The sequence below is a fragment of the Ceratotherium simum genome, chromosome 4 (genome assembly GCF_057802395.1).
Source record: "Ceratotherium simum simum isolate JZ-2026a chromosome 4, ASM5780239v1, whole genome shotgun sequence".
NCBI classification, from domain to species: domain Eukaryota; kingdom Metazoa; phylum Chordata; class Mammalia; order Perissodactyla; family Rhinocerotidae; genus Ceratotherium; species Ceratotherium simum.
The window spans coordinates 65,944,789-65,966,004 of NC_141903.1; positions in this window are offsets into that span (position 1 = coordinate 65,944,789).

A 21,216-nucleotide genomic window follows, 5' to 3' on the forward strand; every position below is an offset into this window, starting at 1 on the left:
TGCCTGCCACCTATGATTGACATGGCAGCAAATATAATCCACCATGATGATGGCCTCACAGGAGTTTCCCAGTTGATATATAGTGTCTAATTTTAAAATTTATAGTAAAAATTTTATTTTATTTTATTTTATTTTATTTATTTTTTTTTCAGTGTAAAATATTTTTCTTTTATTTATTTATTTTTTTATAAATTTTTTGTTTATTGCAGTAACATTGGTTTATAACATTGTAAAAATTTCAGGTGTAGGTAATTGTACTTCAATTTCTGCATGGACTACATCATGTTCACCACCAAAATACTAATTACAACCCATCACCACACATGTACTGAATTATCCCTTTCACCCTCCTCCCTCCCCCCTTCCCCTCTGGTAACCACCAATCCAATCTCTGTCCCTATGTGTTTGTTTATTGTTGTTATTATCTACTACTTAATGAAGGAAATCATACGGTATTTGACCTTCTCCCTCTGACTTATTTCACTTTGCATTATACCCTCAATGTCCATCCATGTTGTCACAAATGCCTGGATTTCATCGTTTCTTATGGCTGAGTAGTATTCCATTGTGTATATATACCACATCTTCTTTATCCATTCGTCCCTTGATGGGCACTTAGGTTGCTTCCAAGTCTTGGCTATTGTGAATAACGCTGCAATGAACACAGGGGTGCATGTACCTTTGCAAATTGGTGTCTTCAAGTTCTTTGGATAAATACCCAACAGTGGAATAGCTGGATCATATCATATGAAAAAAAGAGAGAAGGCACAAATAAGTAAAATCAGAAATGAAAGAGGAGAGGTTACAACAGACACCTCAGAAATACAAAAGATTATAAGAGAATGCTATGAAAAGCTATATGCCAACCAATTCGACAATCTGGAAGAAATGGATAAATTCTTAGAATCATACAACCTTCCAAAACTGGATCAAGAAGAAGTAGAGAATTTGAATAGACCAATCACCAGTAAGGAGATCGAAACAGTAATCAAAAACCTTCCCAAAAATAAAAGTCCAGGACCAGACAGCTGCCCTGCTGAATTCTACCAAACATTCAAAGAAGGCCTAATACCTATCCTTCTCAAACTCTTCCAAAAAATTGAGGAGGGGGGGAAGCTCCCTAACTCATTCTACGAAGCTGACATTACCCTGATACCAAAACCAGACAAGGACAACACAAAAAAAGAAAATTACAGGCCAATATCACTGATGAACATCGATGCGAAAATCCTCAACAAAATACTAGCAAATCACATACAACAATACGTTAAAAAGATTATACACCATGATCAAATGGGATTTATTCCAGGTATGCAGGGATGGTTTAACATTCGCAAATCAATCAACGTAATACACCACATTAATAAAATGAAGAATAAAAATCACATGATCATCTCAATAGATGCAGAGAAAGCATTAGACAAGATCCAGCATCCATTTATGATAAAAACTCTGAATAAAATGGGTATAGAAGGAAAGTACCTCAACATAATAAAGACTATATATGAGAAACCCACAGCTAATATCATCCTCAATGGTGAAAAACTGAAAGCTATCCCTCTAAGAACAGGAACCAGACAAGGATGCCCACTGTCACCACTCCTATTTAACATAGTATTGGAAGTCCTAGCCAGAGCAATCAGGCAAGAGAAAGAAATAAAAGGGATCCAAATTGGAAAGGAAGAATTGAAACTGTCACTATTTGCAGATGACATGATTTTATATGTAGAAAACCCTAAAGAATCCACCAGAAAACTTTTAGAAGTAATAAACGAATATGGTAAAGTTGCAGGATACAAAATCAACATACAAAAATCAGTTGCATTTCTGTACACTAACAACGAAGTAGCAGAAAGAGAAATTCAGAATACCATCCCGTTTACAATTGCAACAAAAAGAATAAAATACTTAGGAATAAACTTAACCAAAGAGGTGAAAGATCTGTACACTGAAAACTATAAAACATTTCTGAAAGAAATTGAAGAAGACACAAAGAAATGGAAAGATATTCCGTGCTCTTGGATTGGAAGAATTAACATAGTTAAGAAGTCCATACTTCCTAAAGCCATCTATAGATTCAGTGCAATCCCTATCAAAGTTCCAACAACATTTTTCACAGAAATAGAACAAAGAATCCTAAAATTTATATGGAACAACAAAAGACCCCGAATAGCTAAAGGAATCCTGAGAAAAAAGAACAAAGCTGGAGGTATCACACTCCCTGTTTTCAAAATATACTACAAAGCTATAGTAACCAAAACAGCATGGTACTGGCACAAAAGCAGACACACAGATCAGTGGAATAGAATCGAAAGCCCAGAAATAAACCCACACATCTATGGACAGCTAATCTTTGACAAAGGAGCCAAGAACATACAATGGGGAAAAGAAAGTCTCTTCAACAAATGGTGTTGGGAAAACTGGATAGCCACATGCAAAAAAATGCAAGTAGACCCTTACCTTAGACCATGCACAAAAATTAACTCCAAATGGATTAAAGACTTGAATGTAAGACCTGAAACTATGAAACTTCTAGAAGAAAACATAGGCAGTACGCTCTTCGACATCGGTCTTAGCAACATCTTTTCAAACACCACATCTGACTGGGCAAGAGAAACAATAGAAAAAATAAACAAATGGGACTACATCAAACTAAAAAGCTTCTGCACAGCAAAGGAAACCATCAACAAAACGAAAAGACAACCTAACAATTGGGAGAAGATATTTGCAAACCATACATCTGATAAGGGTTTAATCTCCAAAATATATAAAGAACTCATGCATCTCAACAACAAAAAAACTACTAACCCAATTAAAAAATGGGCAAAAGACCTGAACAGACATTTCTCCAAAGAAGATATACACATGGCCAACAGACACATGAAAAGATGTTCAAAATCACTAACTATCAGGGAAATGCAAATCAAAACTACAATGATATATCACCTCACGCCCGTCAGAATGGCTATAATTAACAAGACAGGAAACAATATGTGTTGGAGAGGATGTGGAGAGAAGGGAACTCTCATAGACTGCTGGTGGGAGTGCAAACTGGTGCAGCCACTATGTAAAACAGTATGGAGATTCCTCAAAAAATCAAGGATAGAACTACCATATAGTAAAAATTTTAATCTCACATTTTATCAATATGTTTTTTTCAACTGCAAAAATAAAAAAGGATGGACAATAGACAGCAGATGGCACCTGTTATCATTCATAAACAGAGGAGAAATAATGTTGACTAAAATTTACTTATAAGTACCCATAGACCCTTTATGTAAAATTTTGTCAGGATGGGGGCTAATTCAATTACAACTTAAAATGTACAAAAATAGTAGTAACTACATTTTATATACTACTTGATATGTGTCAGGCATGCTATAAATCATTTAAGCTGTATTATACTCTTTAACCATTTAGAAATTAGTATATATTATTATCTACATTTTACAGATGAGGAAACTAAGAACCAGGGAAATTAAAAAAAATTCCTCAAGACCAAATACATGGTTAGTAAATGGTGCATATTATATCAGAAAAACAGGTATTAGTGATATTCAAATCTTAAGTCTTAACTATGGCCCTGCATTGGCTCAAAGAATAAATGTGCCTAAATATATGTTATTAAAGACTATTTATAAGTAATCATTGAGATTTTTTTCCTTTTTAAGAAACATTGTTCCTAAAAATCTTGAGATGTATTAGCCTGTAAAATGGCTACATAATCAACTTATACACTCTTTAATTTGTGAAGTCACTGATTTGTCAGATTTATCTTTTCCTCAATGTATTTCAGTCTTTTATTGTCAAACTTTCTGACAAGATCAAATTCATGAGAACAACGTGACAGTTCTGACAGGCATCTGTTTACTTCTCAGTTTGTTTCCTGTTTCTGAGTCACTGGTCTGAAGAATTCTGGATTTAAGTAGCAAAAGGGGCAAATGTGAATAGCACACTAAGCTCCCGATCTTATTAGAACTCTTATCATTGCATACTCTCTGTGGCATTTTCAGGACATAAATGAAATTATTCCAGAATCACTGCCTTTTAAGACTCGTAGTGGGTGAGAATGATTGTTACTACATGTTGAATACACCCAAGGGTAAGTGAGTGATAAATGAGTTATCAACAGTGCACAATATTATCTCATTCATTAGGACAATGAAATAAAATAGAGAAAAAACAAAAATAGCTTATAAAAATTATATTATAAAAATTATGCGTAGGGCCGGCCCCGTGGCTTGATGGTTAAGCGCGCGCACTCCGCTGCTGGCGGCCCGGGGTTCGGATCCCAGGCGTGCACCGACGCACTGCTTCTCCGGCCATGCTAAGGCCGCGTCCCACATACAGCAACTAGAAAGATGTGCAGCTATGACATACAACTATCTACTGGGGCTTTGGGGGAAAAAATAAATTAATTAAAAAAAAATTATGTATAAATAAAAATACTGACTTTTATCAATTCAGAAACTTCTGACAGGTAATTTCATCTTTTCCACCATCCTATTTGATGTATTTTCAACAGAGGGATACACTTTGATTAAAAAGATAACAATAACTGAATTCAATGTTAAATGTTTTTCACTCAACTTTTAAGGGAAAAAAGTGCCATCAGTATTGACTCGTACCATGGAATCTTATATAAAGAATGTTGCTGGGATGTCCCAGAATAGGTCCTATCCACCGTCACCTGCATTTTCTATAATTAAGTGGGTTCTATGTCACCAAAGCTGATGCTTAGAAAGAGTAAAAACTCAATTATTTTTACCCTATTTTATTTATAGAATTTAAAAGCTGGACAAATTTAAAAGCAGAAAACTGAAGTCCTATGAGATAAGATGATTTGCTTAAGTTAATTGAGACAATAGTTCTTCTTAAACTCAGGTCTTCTACTTATGTTAACATGTCCCAAAGGGTGACCCATAAAAAATTGTCATGCCAAGTGCTCTAAGAAGAAAGCATTCTGTGGAAATATAAATAAGAGCCAGTGTCTCAGTTCACAACTCTCATTTGAAACTACCATGCACTATATATATTTATTAACTCTATAGATCAGCTATTTTTAGTAGGTAAGATGTTCTCAGTATAAATATCAAAAAATATAAAAACATGTAATAAAAATCTCTCTTTTCCTCTTAACTCCATCTGCTCAGTTACTGACTTTCTTCTCCATGCTCAACTGCAGGTGCTACTGTCATTAGTTTCTCAGGTGTTCTACCAGAATGTCTTCATATAAAAGCAAATATGAATACATATTTTTATTATAACCCTTTTAGACAATTGGTGGCAGGCAATTCAGATATTCTGCACTTTTCCATTTTTCACAAAATAATATATGTGATAGATTATTCCATTTCAGTACACAGAGAGCTTCCTCATCCTTTTATACAGCTATGTTATATTCTTTGTCATGGAAGCACTGGACATTTATGTTGTTTCCAATCTTTTGCTAACACATACAATGGACCATAAATAACTTTGTATACTTCATCATTTGGTACATGTGTGCATATATCTAGAACAAATATCTATAAGTAGAATATCTGGGTTAAATGTATATGCATTTGTGATTCTTGTCATCCATAGAAGTTGTACTAATAATGTATGATAGTATCGCTTTCTTCACGGGTACAGAATTAACACAACATAAGATTTTCTATTCATGTTATTTTTCAAAAAGGATATTTGAGCACTGTTTCAATATGCTCTTCTTTTCTTAAAATTAAATCTAAGGAACTTGCCATATGTTTGAGTCATTTTTCTTTCCTTTTCTATGAACTTCCTAGTCAGAGGTTACACTTATTTTCCGTTGAGTTATTAATCATTTTGTTATAAATTGGTAGGAGCTTTTTACTTATTAGAGAGAATAGCACTTTGTAACTCACAATAGTTGAGAATACTTTTCCAAGTTTGTCATTATGTTTTGAATTTGCTTACAATTTTTGTCATACAAACTTTTGTTTAGTGTGGTCATACTTAGCATTATTTTAATGGATGCTAGATTTAGAAACATAATTAGAAAGGGCTTTCTTATTAGATTAAATCTTTGATTCATTCGTAATTTGCCTTGGCCTATATTGTGAGGCATATATTACTCATAATTTTTGTCCAGATGTCTATCCATTTGTCAGAGCACAATATAATAAATAGCTCAGCTTTTCCTACTGATCTGAGATGCTGTGATAATTGTATGCTAAATTATCTTGTGTGATTGGGTTAATTCATGGTCTTTATTTTGTTTCATTGGCCTCTCTGTAAGCTTATATGTCAGTACTACACTTATTTAAATATTAGAAATTTATATAAAACATTGAAGAAAGAAATTGAGTAAGACACAGATAAATGGAAAGATATCCATGCTTATGGCTTAGAAGAATAAATATTGTTAAAATGTCCATATTACCCAAAGTGACACATAGATTCAATACAATCCCTGTCAAAATTCCAGTGGCATTTTTCACAAAAATAGAAAAAACAATCCTAAAATTCATGTGAAAAGACCCCAAACAGCCAAACAGTCTTAAGTAAAAGGAACAAAGCCGGAGGCATCACACTACCTGCTTTCAAAATATAATCCAAAGCTACAGAAGTCAAAACAGATGATATTGGCATTAAAAGAGACACATAGACTAATGAACAGAATAGAGAGCCCAGAAATAAATACAGCCAATTGATCTTTGACAAAGACGCCAAGAATACACAGTGGGGAAAGAACAGTGTCTTCAATAAATGGCACTGGGAAAACTGGATATCTATATGCAGAAGAATGAAATCAGACCGTTTTCTCACACCATATACAAAAATCAGTTCAAAATGAATTATAGACTTAAATGTAAGACCCAACACTGTAAAACTACTAGAAGAAAACATAGGGAAAAAGCTTCTTGGCATTCATCCAGGCAATGAATTTTGAATATGATCCCAGAAGCACAGGCAACAAAAGCAAAAGTAGACAAATGGGATTGTACCAAATTAAAAGGCTTCTGCACAGCAAAGGAAACAATCAGAGTGAAGAGGCAATCTATGGAATGGGAGAAAGTATTTGCAAACCATACATCTAATAAGGGATTAATATCAAAAATATATAAGGAACTGAAATAATTCAACAGCAAAGAAACAAATAACCTAATGGAAAAATGAGCAAATGACCTAAGTAGACATTTCTCAATAGAAGACATACAAATAGCTAACAAGTACCTGAAAAAAATGCTCAATGTCACTAATTATCAGGGAAATGCAAATCAAAACCACAATGAGATATTACTTCACACCTGCTAGAATGGGTATTATCAAAAAGACAACAAATAAGTGTTGGTGAGGATGTGGAGAAAAGGAAACCATTGTAGACTGTTGGTGGGAATGTAAATTGGCACAGTCATTACAGAAACAGCGTGGAGATTCCTCAAAAAATAAAAATAGAACTATCACATGGTCCAACAATCCCACGTCTGTGTCTGTATCCAAAAGAAGTAAAATCAGTAACTCAAAGAGATATCTGCACTCCCATGTTCATGACAGTATTATTCACAATAGCCAAGATACGGAATCAACCTAACTGTCCATTGACAAATGAATCAATAAAGAAAATGTGGTATGTACATGCAATGGAATATTATTCAGCCACAGAAACAGAAGGAAATCCTGTCATTTGTGACAACAATGATGAACCTGGAGGACATTATGCTAACTGAGTAAGCCAGACACAGAATGTCAAATACTGTATGATCTCACTTATATGTAGAATCTAAAAAAGTCAAATTCATAGAAAGTAGAATAGTGTTTGATAGGGGCTGGCAGATAGAAGAAATGAGATGTTGGTCAAAGTTTTAGTTACGCAGGATTAATAAATTTTAGAGACCTAATATATAGCATGGTAACTATAGTTCATGATACTGTATTGTATACTTGAAACTTGCTGAGAGAGTAGATCTTAGGTATTCTCACTACAAAAAAAACACCAAGCTGTGTGAGATGATGGATATGTTAATTTGTTTGATTGTGATAATCACTTTACAATGTATACATATATCAAAACATCATGTTGTACACAGTAAATATGTACAAATTTTATTTGTCTATACCTCAGTAAAGCTGGAAAAAAATTTTTAAAAAGAAATTTACAATACTTTATTACGTGAAAGGATGAGGTTGTACACATTGTTTCTTTTTCTTTCTTTTTCATATTTTTTAGAATTTCCCTAGCTATTCTTCTGTAGTTGTTTTTCCGCATAAATTTTAGAATTAGTTTGGTTAGCAAAAAAATAAATAGTCTGCCAGTATTTGATATATTCATTGGTATCATATTAAATTTATGAATAAACTTAAAAATAATTATGATTATTTTAATGTGTTTTCCTGTTCAAGAATATGTTATATCGCTCATTTTTGTTGAAGAATTCTTTTGTGTTGGCAATGATTGTTTAAAAGTTTCCTTCCTATAAGTCTTACACATTTCACGTTGTGCACATTCTAGAAAAATCATCTATTATGTTGATATTTTGAATTGGATTATTTCTTCCAGTATATCATATATGAAAATTATTAATTTACATATATTGATTTTGCAAATCAAGGTCTTACAATATTCCTTTATATTTGTATTAGTTTTTTAGTTAATTCTCTTAGGTCTTCCAGGTATACGATTGTATTATCTTCAAATGTAGATAGATTTATCAACTAGTTTATTTTTTCTTCTAAGTGTTTTTTATTGTGTTGTCTAGTATCAAAATAATATTTAATAATAACAACGAGAATAGGCATTTTTCATTCATTTTTTATGTTAACAGAAATGCCTCCAAATGTTTCCCCATCAAGCATGATGGCTTTGGAGCTGAGACTGATATATTTTGTAAAGTGAAAGAAGTCTCTATAGATTCATGTTTTGCTTATTGTTTTTATCCACAATGTTGATAAATTTTCAGTTCCTATAGAAATGATATGTGATTTTTTTAATAAATATTAATATTTTAAATTATATTAATATTGAAACATTCATGAATTCCTAGAAAAAATAAATTACCTATTCATGAGGACTATCTTTTTAATAAGCTGCCAGTTTCTGTACATTAATATTACATTAAGAATTTTCACATAACTAACCATAAATAAATGACTCTGTCATTTCCTTTTCTGGTGCAGTTATAGTCAGGTTTCTATATCAGGGTTGTACTCATTTGTACAGGATTTAGAAATATTTCTTCTCTGTAATAGTTTGTGTTTTGTGTCAGCTTTCAGTTAATACAAAAACTCAATTTACTACAATACTACATCTTTTTTAATTTTCTAATTAATAGATGTTTACTGTAACTTAACCGGCAAGCAAAATGCTTGAGCTTTTCCAATAAAGTTCAAACCTTTTCTGAAAGCGTGAAATTGATCTTTCCAAGTAACATTATGAGAATATATGTGAGAACTCATCCCCTTTTTACAGACACTGTAACTCCATTGCTAAAGAAGGGAATGGGAGAAATACATGCATTCACTTGATATTCATCATGATAGATAGCAAAGGAAGAGGGATTTTGATAATTGAATGATAACATAAAAGAAAATAGGTCTGAACTGCATCACTGAAAACACTGAATAGATATTTCTATCAAGTTGTCTAATCAGTGAGTTGAAAGTTAACTTGTTCAAAAAATCAAGTTTCTTTTCCTTCAAGTTTTAACCAATCAGAGCACATAATATATGTCCCCTGTAGTTTGGGAACACAGTGAATTATTGACTAACTTCCTCTTGAAAAATCTATAGGGTGTGTCATAGGCTAGCTAGCCGCGTTCACAGAGCATTTAGATCAACCTTTTCTCTACGGTGTGACCAAAGAATGAGTATGTTTCCTGGAGACACATTTGAGAGAGAGCTGGTATGAAATCTTAAGAACAGACCAAGATGAGAGAAGAAGCCAACCACACTTTATTTATCTACCTTCAGTCTTCCTGCATATGGGAGAAATGCATGCCCTCAATTTCAAATATGTTTAGAGATTTGATTATTACTCATGTTTAGAAATTTTATTTCTGGGTTGCACTCTATTTCACCCAAGAATGATCAAAATATTGAAACTGCTCAAATTTGAATCCAAAAAAAGGGGAAGAACCAGTTTCAACGAGGAAATTTAAAGGGAAAGTGAGTTTCATGATATTAAAAGGGAGAGCGGTTTTTATGATTATGTTCACAAATCCTAACTGTTTAATTTTCTGGTTACAACATTTGACATCTGCACAATTTTGTTCATTTGTTATGAGCTGGACATTTAAAAACTAAACAAACAGACAAACAAAAATGCTTTGTTTCATATACATGTATAACTTCTGAGTTTGCCTTTTGGGTTTTCCAGGTAGTCCTTCTATAAGCAATTGATTCTAATATTTCCCTAGACACAAATCTCCAAATTGCCCAAGTACTGGAAAATGCTATTGAACAGCGGGTTCTTGCCCTGACAATACATTGATTTCTTGGGGATGACGTGGCAAATACTGATTTGGGGGCTACAAATGATTTATACTCTATACAGACTTAACTGCTCAGATACAAATATTTACCAAGGAAGGGATGGAAGTAACTAGACCTTATAGGATGTAATGTTTATAAATCAGAATACATTTTAGTTGGTTCTACATAAAAGCATGCTTCAGTGATGAGAAATAAAAATGTCTGTTCTGTGTTATTTACAGAGCTGCTTCTGGCCATGCAGGTGTCCAAGAATGAGAAAACACATCTAACCCATTGTGTCTTTTGGCAAAGAAAGCAGTGACAATTGGAGTCAGTGGAAGGTTACTGAGAAGAAATCAATCCATTTTGGGGGTGTGTGAGGGGCTGGACAGGGTAACTCAGATTATATGGCCACAATGTCCAAGCACTTGAATGTTAGCAGGGAACTGATACCAATGAGAACACTATTGTTACAATGCACAACAAAACCTTGCATTTTGTTGAGGGGACTTAGATGGAGCTGTTTCCTGCTTTATTCAATTTTTAAAAAATCAATAGTTTTGTTAAATCAACAGGAGTAGAGCAAGATGGATGGCGTTATAGATGAGAGTTTTGAATATTTCAAGACAATAAGGCAAACAGTACTATCAGGCATGTTGGCATACTGTAACTGGTTCTACATCTGTGTGAAGCACTCCCATCATCATTTCAATGGACCTATTCTTTGACTCAGAAAATATACTTCTTAGAATATATACTATAGATGCAATTACACATATTCATGAAGAAGTAAGCTTAAGAAAATTCATCCCAGCATTTTCCTAATAGCAAAAGATTAAAAAACCCTAAATGCCATTTAGTAAAGCAGAATAAATTATGGTAATTCATAAAAGAGAATACAATCATGTGGCCACAGGGGAAAAAAGAGACAGCTCACTATGCACTGAAATAGGACAAACTTTGGGATATTTCATTAAATCAAAAAAAGGGGGAGAAAACTGAATTTAATGTGCACCATTTATAGGAAAACAACAAAATGTGATCAATGTAAACATATCCCTATATAGGTATAGTGTAGTCTATCTCTGCAGTGAATGCCAGGGAGTGGCTAACACTGCACTGTTAGTCTGGTCAGACTAACTCAGAGGCTAAGAAACTAACTGGGAAGAGGGAAGGATGGCAAGGAAGAAAGGTGAGTGGAACACATTCTGGAAGGGGCTCCAAGCATCAAGTCCTCTCTGACTAGTGAGAACTGAGATGCTGGTCCTCTAGGTAAACACCTGGAGAAGAGAGACTTTAGTCAGGCATCTAGTTTTTGTTTACATCAGCCTTAAATAGACATATATTTAGTCTGAGTCCCTTCTCTTTTCAGCAAGATTATAAAGATCCCGTTGAAGTGTAAGTCCTTTCTTTCATAGTGAGAAGGAAAAGAAAAATTGTCCAAGCACAGTTTTTTGTCAACAGTATTCTTTATCTCTGTTCTCTGCACACTTGCTGGGTGATTATCTCAGTCTGACAGAACACACATCTGGTATCTGATGTGGTACTTATTCACTGACAGAAATTGAGAAGAGAACTGTTTTATGGTTTGCACTAATGCTGGACCCATCCTGAGGGCTCCACGTGACAATTAAAGTTAATGTTCTCTGATTATTCTTTTGTCTTTCAAAGTTGACCAGATTGATATTCAAAGAAAATTAGCTTCTCAAGGATGAGAATGATTATTCAATGATTACTCAAGGATGAGAATCCTAATGATTACATTAGGATTACAATGATGAATGTGATTAGCTAACTTTATTGAATTTGTCACTAGGCCCACTATTGATTCCTTTGATATGGTGCAGTATTGGAAAGCCCCTCTTTTTTCAAAAGCTGTTTCCTTGCCACACAAAACTGGTTGCATGACTGACTCAAACTTTGAAGTGATATTTGCTTCAATTTCCAGGTAGATGGACAGTTTGAAAACTCCGTATCTCACTCATCACCGTTCATTTTCTCCAGGGATAGAACACGACTCTTCATTGGCTAGTTTTCTGTTGATCTCCCCGCTGCAATTCTTTGCTCTACAACATCCATAGGCTGCTCTAAACCTAGGGAATGGCTAAATGTAATGCATATTGGGTTGGATGGACTGAGCTTCCCACCAGAATTCAGGGGGAGATGCTTAAGCTTAGCATACATGTCCTGGCCTACTTTTGTGGGTTGTGGTTCTAATGACAGTTCAGTCTTTGGAGACTTCACACTGTCATTTTAGTCTGCTTGGTTTATTTGGTACTGCTGGTGTTCCCACTGTTCCCTGTTGGTGCTGTCTGAGGAGGGAGAAAGGGTTTCCCCAATTTTGGCCACTTGATATATCTTGCTGGAGGATGGGAGTCTCTGGCCTACGGGAATGAAACTTCCCTGGCTGGAAGCTTGTTGTAGCAGGATCACCCCTGTCTGTTGGAGATAGAGAGTGGTCCCCAGACTGCTTGTGTTGTGATGTGATCTCCCTACGGGTGTCCCAACCCAACCAGTCCCTGTCAGCTTCCTTGATGTTTCTAAACCAGGTAAAGAAGTCAGGACCAGGGCCACCAAGAAAAAAGAGTGCTTGTTAGTGGAACTCCAGATCAATCTCCCTGGCTGGTTCTGCCAGGTCGAACCTGGTGTTTTAGGCATGACTCCCATTTAGCCCAAGAAAGGAATGAGCCTGCCTGGAATGCCTTCTGTTCCCAGTTTGTGTGTTGGGAAACACCTGGTCTTGGTCACATTCTTCTCTTGATTGGAGGATATAAGATACCTTAGTGCTGTGTTCCTCTAATCCAGGGTTCCCAAACTGGTTTGCTTTCTTCCTAACACTTTTCAGACATCTCCTTTTGTTGTCTCTTTCACTATTTCTGTTACTGCACAAAATTGGGGTTCTCTGCCAGATGCGCATAAACGAGCCAATTAATTATGGCACCAGCATTTGAGGGGAGAAATCAGCTTTTTATTCTGCAAGATCCATCTCCAGGGAGAGAGGGGGCAAGTGCCCTCAGATCTGTCTCCCCGATTCAGGATTTGGGACAAAATTTAAGAGGTTAGGGAGAACAGGCTGGCACGCGGAAACACTGGTGGGACAGGTTTCGATGGGTGGGCTTCAGGTATTTATAGTCAGGTTTTAAACATTTATGATGAGGTTCTAAATATCTATGATGAAATTGGGAAGGAATTTTAACACCGGATTTTCCAGAATGAGGGACCCCTCGCTTCTGATACTAGTCCAGCTTTCAAGTTCCGGTCACGTCCCAGTCCTTGGGTTCCATAGAAGTAGGCTCTTTTGTTCCGAGGTCGTTTCGGGTCATGATTTCTTCTTTTGCCTGTGCCCTGGCTGTGTGACTTTGCAATTTTTCTGAAAGACAATCCTTAATCACTTTGTGGATAAGAGATGGGGTCTGTTCAAACTGACTCTAAATGGGCCCGTGGTTACATTTCCAGAGTTGTCAGTTGTACTTTCAAAGAGAAATGAGTCTCTGCCATCTTGCCCTGCAACTGAGGTTCCAATAAATGCTAAGTCACACAATAAGTTTTTTGGCTTTCTTCTACAGATGCTCCTGAGATTCCTTTCCTGGAATGCAATTGCATGGGGTACTAAAAATAAACTTCCAAAGATGTTGGGTCTTACAGTATTACTGACATTCCTTGTCTATAAAAGACCATATTCTAGGAAAGTCTAGAAAATTCAAGGTTATAGCCTGGTGGAAAGTAAATAGAGATAACAGCTTCTCTGATTACCATCAAGAGAATAGCTGTTGGGTTTCTTAACTCCCATAAATTAAGATATACCTGTTTAGCCTGAACCCCTGAGACAGTTTCTTGATAAGATGAATAGTATTTGCCTGAATATTTACATCACTGTAGTAAAGATAGATACAGGCTGTTTAACATGTTATTCATACTTAGATGATCTTTTAACTTTTTTAATTCTTTAGAATCATAAGGTATGTTTTAGTATTCAACCTAATTTCCTAATCCCTTAATGAAAGGATAGTTTTTCAGTCTAGACATTTTTCAATCAAGTGAATAGTCAGTTAAGTAGATCGCCACTTAACTACCAAAACAGTTTTATCATGAGCCCTGTTTAGAAATCCATATACTCAAAGGAAATTATTCAGTATAAAAATGGACAAAAGGTGTGATTTGTTTCAAAATATTTTTGAGGCAGCCGAAAGTGTTTTACTATTTTTCAAATGAGTCAGGGGTTTTTTCATAGTCAGCTTTTCGTCCTGTCATTTTTATCTACTTCAAGCAGAAGGTGGTAATATTGTTTTACATAACACACCAGAAAGTTTAAGATAAATGTGATAGAGAGATGCAGAGGAGGCTGACATAGATAGTTTCTAAAAGAAGAAACTATAAAGAAACTGGCTTCCGTGTGGAGTTCCTGAAATAAAGACACTAGGTGTGAGAATAAAAAATATTGCAAACATGTCAAGAAAATTTTAGTACTCTTTTCACACCTAAAGTAGATTATTATAAAATTGAATTCAGGAAACAACAATGTTAAAAAAGAATTTAAAAAGTATCCCTATGAAACGAGCTAAATCAAATTTGACAAATTTCATCCTATTCTCTTCATAATTGAATAACTCAATGCCCTCATGTTCTATATTTTCCTTTAACTTCCTTATTTCTAGACAGCTTTAACCTGGCATGTTCCATCATCATGACTAATTCCGTTCAAATGTTTAGCTCACAAGACCTCAGGAAAGGGGAAGTGACTTCATATTTAATGATCATCTACTATGTACCAGAGATTGAACTCTCCACTTTATTTCTCCTCCTTTCCCTCCTTCATTATTATTCACATTTTACAGATGATAACAGTGAATCTCAGAGAGGTTAAATAATTATTCATTGACTTCACAACTAAAAGTAGAGAATTTCAGATGAAAATCTAGCCTTGTATATTTCCAAGACCATGCTTTCTCCATTAAGCCGTGTTCCTTTCCATTATATTTGACACCAAATCACATCATTAACTATTTTCTTGGTCCTCAAAATTATTTTCTGGCCCAATTAACTGTTAAGTAATAAGCAATTAAATATTTGTGGAATTTCCCTGTTTGTAAGTGGTATGTATTCATGATAGCATCTGAGATTAGTACATAGTTGTTTTCCATTTAGTTATTCATTTAACAAACATTTATTAAACTCATTTGAAATAACAGACATCATGTTGGGAATATAATGGGAAATACATATTAGCCCTGGCCCAATAGATTTCATTATGTAATATCAAAGATAAATTTATCAACAAATAATAATATTATTCAAGAAGAGATCTAATTTAAGAGACACAAGAAAATTTATTTGAACACCAATAAAGAAAAAAATAATTATTATTTCTGAGTATATAGATAAAATATCATGGAGAAAGTAACATTTGGGTTGAGATTTGCAAGATGAATATGCATAGAATATAGGGAATCATCTGATCCAAGCAGATGGGGAAATACTAGCAAAGACACCCAAAATTAAATTACATGATGTATTCCAGACACAACAAGTGGCTTGTTGCTCCTAGGGCCAGGGAAGCATGCGAGAAAGTGAAAGAGGAGAGACTGGAGGCAATAAGTTGTGGACAGATTATAAAGGACTTTGTGTGTCTGATGAATTATGATGACTTTAGAGGGAGGCTTTGAAAGATTTTAAGCAGAAAAATATCATAATCATATGCATAACTCCCTACTCTTATACATAGTGGCTCACATACTAGGTGTTATGATATTGTCATCACATTGCAATGTTTTCATATTTACAATGAGTTAGCCAATGTTTTCCTTTACAACGAAATTTGTGAGGTGGTAAGGTTATCTCTTTAAGTCCTCTCCCTCTCATGTGCTCAGATATGCTTTTTTATGTAGGAAAAGAAGAAATTAGTTAACTAGGTGTTGCACATGACTAGCAGTGTATTTTGCCAAATCAATTTATACTATTTGGGATCCTAGACAATGTGTCTCATATGTACATGACCGAAATATCGCTATGGGAAAAAGAAAAAACTAACTAGTACAGTAGAATAATGAAGGTGTGAGACAGTAAATCAGAGAAGACCAACGGTTTTCATTAATAAATATGATTTTCTGTTCTTTAAGTTTATTTGTACTCCAGTTGTAAAGTCATTCTCCCTCTCCAAGGCGGCAAGAAGAGCCAGTTCTTCAGGGCTGAAACAGGGCTGAAGCAGGGAACAAGTTGTCAAATCCCTGGCTCTTGCCACTGGCATAGCAAATGCCATTTGACACTGGTGTCCTGGAGGTCTTTGGCAGTCCCTCAAGCTCACAGACTGCCCAGTCTCCATCTGTAGATTTCCTTTCAACACCCTACATTGCTTGTGTCCAGAATATGTGTAAATTGTCCTTCCCATGCCTTCAGTGTAAGACAATCCTCTCTACTGTCAGTAGACAATGGTTCTGGATCTGAGACATTGCTCAGTTTCCCCATTTGCCCACTCCAGGTGAACCTTCTGTACCACCCCCTACCCTGCCTCCATTCTCAATAAAAATGGGATCTTGGACTCATATGGATAAACCAATGGTGTGAAAGGTGTCACTTGGACCTGTTTGAGGTGATGCTAGACAAAATAATTTCAAAATCTTTTACTGAGCCCAGACAAAGTAGAATACCCTCTTATCACCCACCCCCCCGCTGCTCCAACTATTTAAAACTACCTTATATATGACTGTGAGGTCCTTTTTGCTTCTGAGCTTTCAATTCCACAGCATGTATACAACTACTCTGTCTGTCATAGCCGGGATCTGTTTTACGGTGGAGAGAATGAACTGTGGCCGTAGTCGAAGGGTATTTTCCTCTATTTTTAAGTCCGTGTATATTTTATTAGCATTTTTACAAGTAAATAGTTAGTAATTAGCAGGTAAAACTTCAGAGAGAAGCTGCAAGGTCCATTAGATACATTACAGAAATCAATTTTCTGATACAGTAAGTGATTGGCTGGTTATGGCACATTGATCTCGAGAAAGTTTCTCAAGAAAAATATGGAAGTTATTTACATTAGTGCTGTTTTAATGATGCTGCATAAATAAAGGCATTCATTTTGGAGCAGTGAGGTGGAATAAACTTTTAAAGGATAAGCTCTTTTTTACCTTGATAAATAGGATTAAATCATGGATGGTTAGAGTTGTGAGGGACCACAGTGATCCCCAGGGGCAGTCTTCCAACTCATAGGAATAGACGTGGAGGTAGAGCGTATAGTGAAACGGTTAGGAGTGTGAACTGTGAAACCAGACTACCAGACTATTTTGATTTTATTCCAAATTAAATATCTATATAGCACTGAGCAAGTGCCTTAACCTCAATTTCTTTTCTTCATAATGGGGATCATTAATAATGGTATGTAATTATTGAAGCAACTTTAGGGTTGCCAGATAAAATATAGGATACCAAATTACATTTGAATTCGTATAAGCAACAAATAATTTTTTTAGTATAAGTATGACTAAAAGATCGCATGGGACATACTTATAATGAAAAAAAATGTTTACCTGAAATTCAGATGTAGCTGGGCATCCACGATTTTTACTTGTTAAATCTGGCAATCTGTGAGGAATTTGTGAAAAAAATGCATACAAAGTCCTTAAGGAAATGTGCTAGGACTGCAATAATAGTGAATCCAATTAATGCCATTTGTGTTATTTTTCTAGTTCTCTATCTGTTAAGATGAGGAACAGGTTATAGTCTAGATTCGTTGCTTTCCATAAAGCACACTACTATTTTATTACTTCTTTTGTAAATTATCTTCCACCTAGATTAAAATAGAGGATGAATTTCTATACATCCAGAATGTTTTCTTGACCAATAATCTGTACGAGCCTAGAAAGAACAGAGATATTTTCATGTCAAACAGATTTGAACAGAATAATTACATAAAAGTGACATACACCAACACACCCACAAAAATCAAATTGTTTCATATCCTGGGAATGACTGTTGGTTTATCTGCTTTTAGAAGGTTATTGCCTGAGATTATTCATGCCATAATCATTACTACCAATTTATTAGTGTGGGTAAACAAAACTTGATTACATGAAATGGCTCCCAAAAGCAGTTATATACTATTTCCTCGTTTTAGAAGACTATCCTCAATTCCAATGCTTCAGTCCTTCCAGCATTATTGCATCTACTAGATTAATTACATACAACTAGTATTGTGCTGTAATAGGACAATTTAGCAGGCAATCTGAAATAGCAAAAAATTATGAATGAGCATAACATCTGTCAAAATATCTAGGATTGGAAATATAAATATAGATTATTAGAATGAGAAAAATGCGAGTAGAAATGACAGTAAAAAAAGAAATTGTTCTTTTCGTGGGAAGAGAAGGAGACATGTGCTCTACCCTCCACGCCCCCTAGCCTCCCAATAGTCATGGAAAAATAGCCTTGTTCAAGCCAAGACGAAGAAGATTGACACTGGCCTAGGAAAACACTGCTCTGTTCAGTCTTATTGTGGTGTGAATGGAAGTTCTGGGAAATCTTGTGTCTGGGGAAAAACATGGCATTCCTGGCCTATGTATCAATGTCATGAACTCACTCACTTATGTTGCACATGTCGTTGAGTGGCAGGGAGAAGCTGTGGTATCTGAGTTACCCTGAGTGTTCTGAATTAGGAAGCAAAGTGCTAACTTCTGTGCAGTGGCTGGAGTATAGTAAGTGGTCAATATGTGTTTGGTCCCTTTCCTCTTCCTTTGTTTTATATTACGGAGAGGAAACTCATGGAAAACATTGTCCTATTAAATTAAATTTTAATAATATTTTATCTACTATTTATTGTACATGTATCATATTCAAGACTAATGGCTGTGTTTTTGTAGATATTGTTCCTTATTACCACAACAACCCTTCTAATAAATACTGTTTCTACTATTTCTAGATGAGAAAAATCAAGAATCGACGATATAAGTAACCAGGCCAATATCACTCAGTAAAGAACTGGCAAAGCCAGATTCAAACGTAGGACTACCCCACTTCAAAGTCCATCTTTTTCCACTCCACCACCCAGTACTATCCTTATTTTGGCAAAGTGTTTTAAAGTTTTAAAAATTGCTTTAACACATTGATATGTGGCTCAGAGTTGATAATCTAGTAAAAGGCGAAACCAATACTTGTACGCTGAGTTTTTGATTCCATAATCCACAGATTTTTTCAGTTGCATGACATACTACTTCCCATGATATTAGAGATCTTACTACCCGGGTTGGCCTCACAGAAAGCCCATAATGAAAAGACAAAATAATGGCTAAATGGCCATAGCAATAATTTATTATATAGAATTGAGCAACTAAGGTACATGTTAAATAAGCAATATGTATGTACCACAAATTTCATACTAACTGTCATACTGACTCATTATGTATTTCTAAGTAAAATCTAGCTAAAAATATAAAAATATGAAGAAAAAAGCAGGTGTTTTTATTGGATCACCTATTTAAAGAAGTATTGGAATTTACATGTGAAAATTGATAGCAATTTTTTTGCCCTTTTTACAAATTTAAAAATTTAAAAAAACTAGTAATTTTTTTTTGTTTTGTTATAATACAAAATATGTGGTTGTTTATTTTAACAACATTGATAACATGATTTAATTTAATCATCAACTTAAATTTCTTCAGTGATATTCATTCACTGAATGTACAATTTTAATTAGAATTCAAAATGTTTAAAGGGCAAAACCATCAAATAAATTTAAATGTAAGCATAGACATATGTGGGGAACTACTGACATACTCTTTGAGTTGAATAATAACACTAAACGGCTAGTTTTATTAATAATTTATTTTTCTATAAAATTGACTATTTTGTTGTCCTCAAATAATGGCGTAAGCATTATGGTGAAGGTACAATCTTATCTCAGTCGACTCTAAAACTGCACAGAATAAGAATAATAAAAGATTTGTCATAAGCTAGGAGATACTAATGTGATTTGATTAATTTAATTATATTTGTCTCATATGTAAGGAGGAAAAAGCTGATATAACATTTCTTCTTAGTTTCATGATTAAAATTATTTTTAAAACTATGACTTTGTTTCCCCCATGACTGATAAAAATGATCATATACTGGACCTTGAAGTGTTTTATTGAGTGCAACTTTGTGCAGACACCAATTAGATGGTTAAGCACTGCGAGAGTGCTTGGGCATTTCCTATTACACCAATCCATCTGGTCCCAGCATCACTGTCACAGCTACCTTATTCCCTCGAATCTGAGAGTGTGAAATCTGACTCTCTTCCTGGGGAAATTGTTTCACTAAAAGATGCAGCAATGAAAAAGAAGGCACAGCAGCAATCTTGCAAGAAAGTTGTCTTTGTTCCTTCAGAACTAGAAGGAGAGAATTCATGGAGGAAATGTTAACAAGCAAGACAAAGATATTATAAAGATGATCACAAATCACTAATCCCTCACAATGAAAGGAACAAGCACGAAACATCTAATATACCCACACGGGATAGAGCATTTCTATCTAAAGATGAAGGACAGACCAATTTTATTATTTTCATGAGTATTCTGTCCACTTCTCAGAACAGATCACATAGACCTTTAGACAGCTGTTCCCCTCCAATTGAGCTGTTGCATGCAGGAGGAGGGTATGTATTCATTAGGGGTTTTCTACATTATTTAATCCACTGTGTGCTTTCCTGATTCATTTTTTACCTGCAACGGTAAGTAATCTTAACTTTAAGAGAATTGTAGGATATGATTCAGGGGGTGACACAGAATGCCTTTGTCCTTCATTTCACTGTTAGTATTA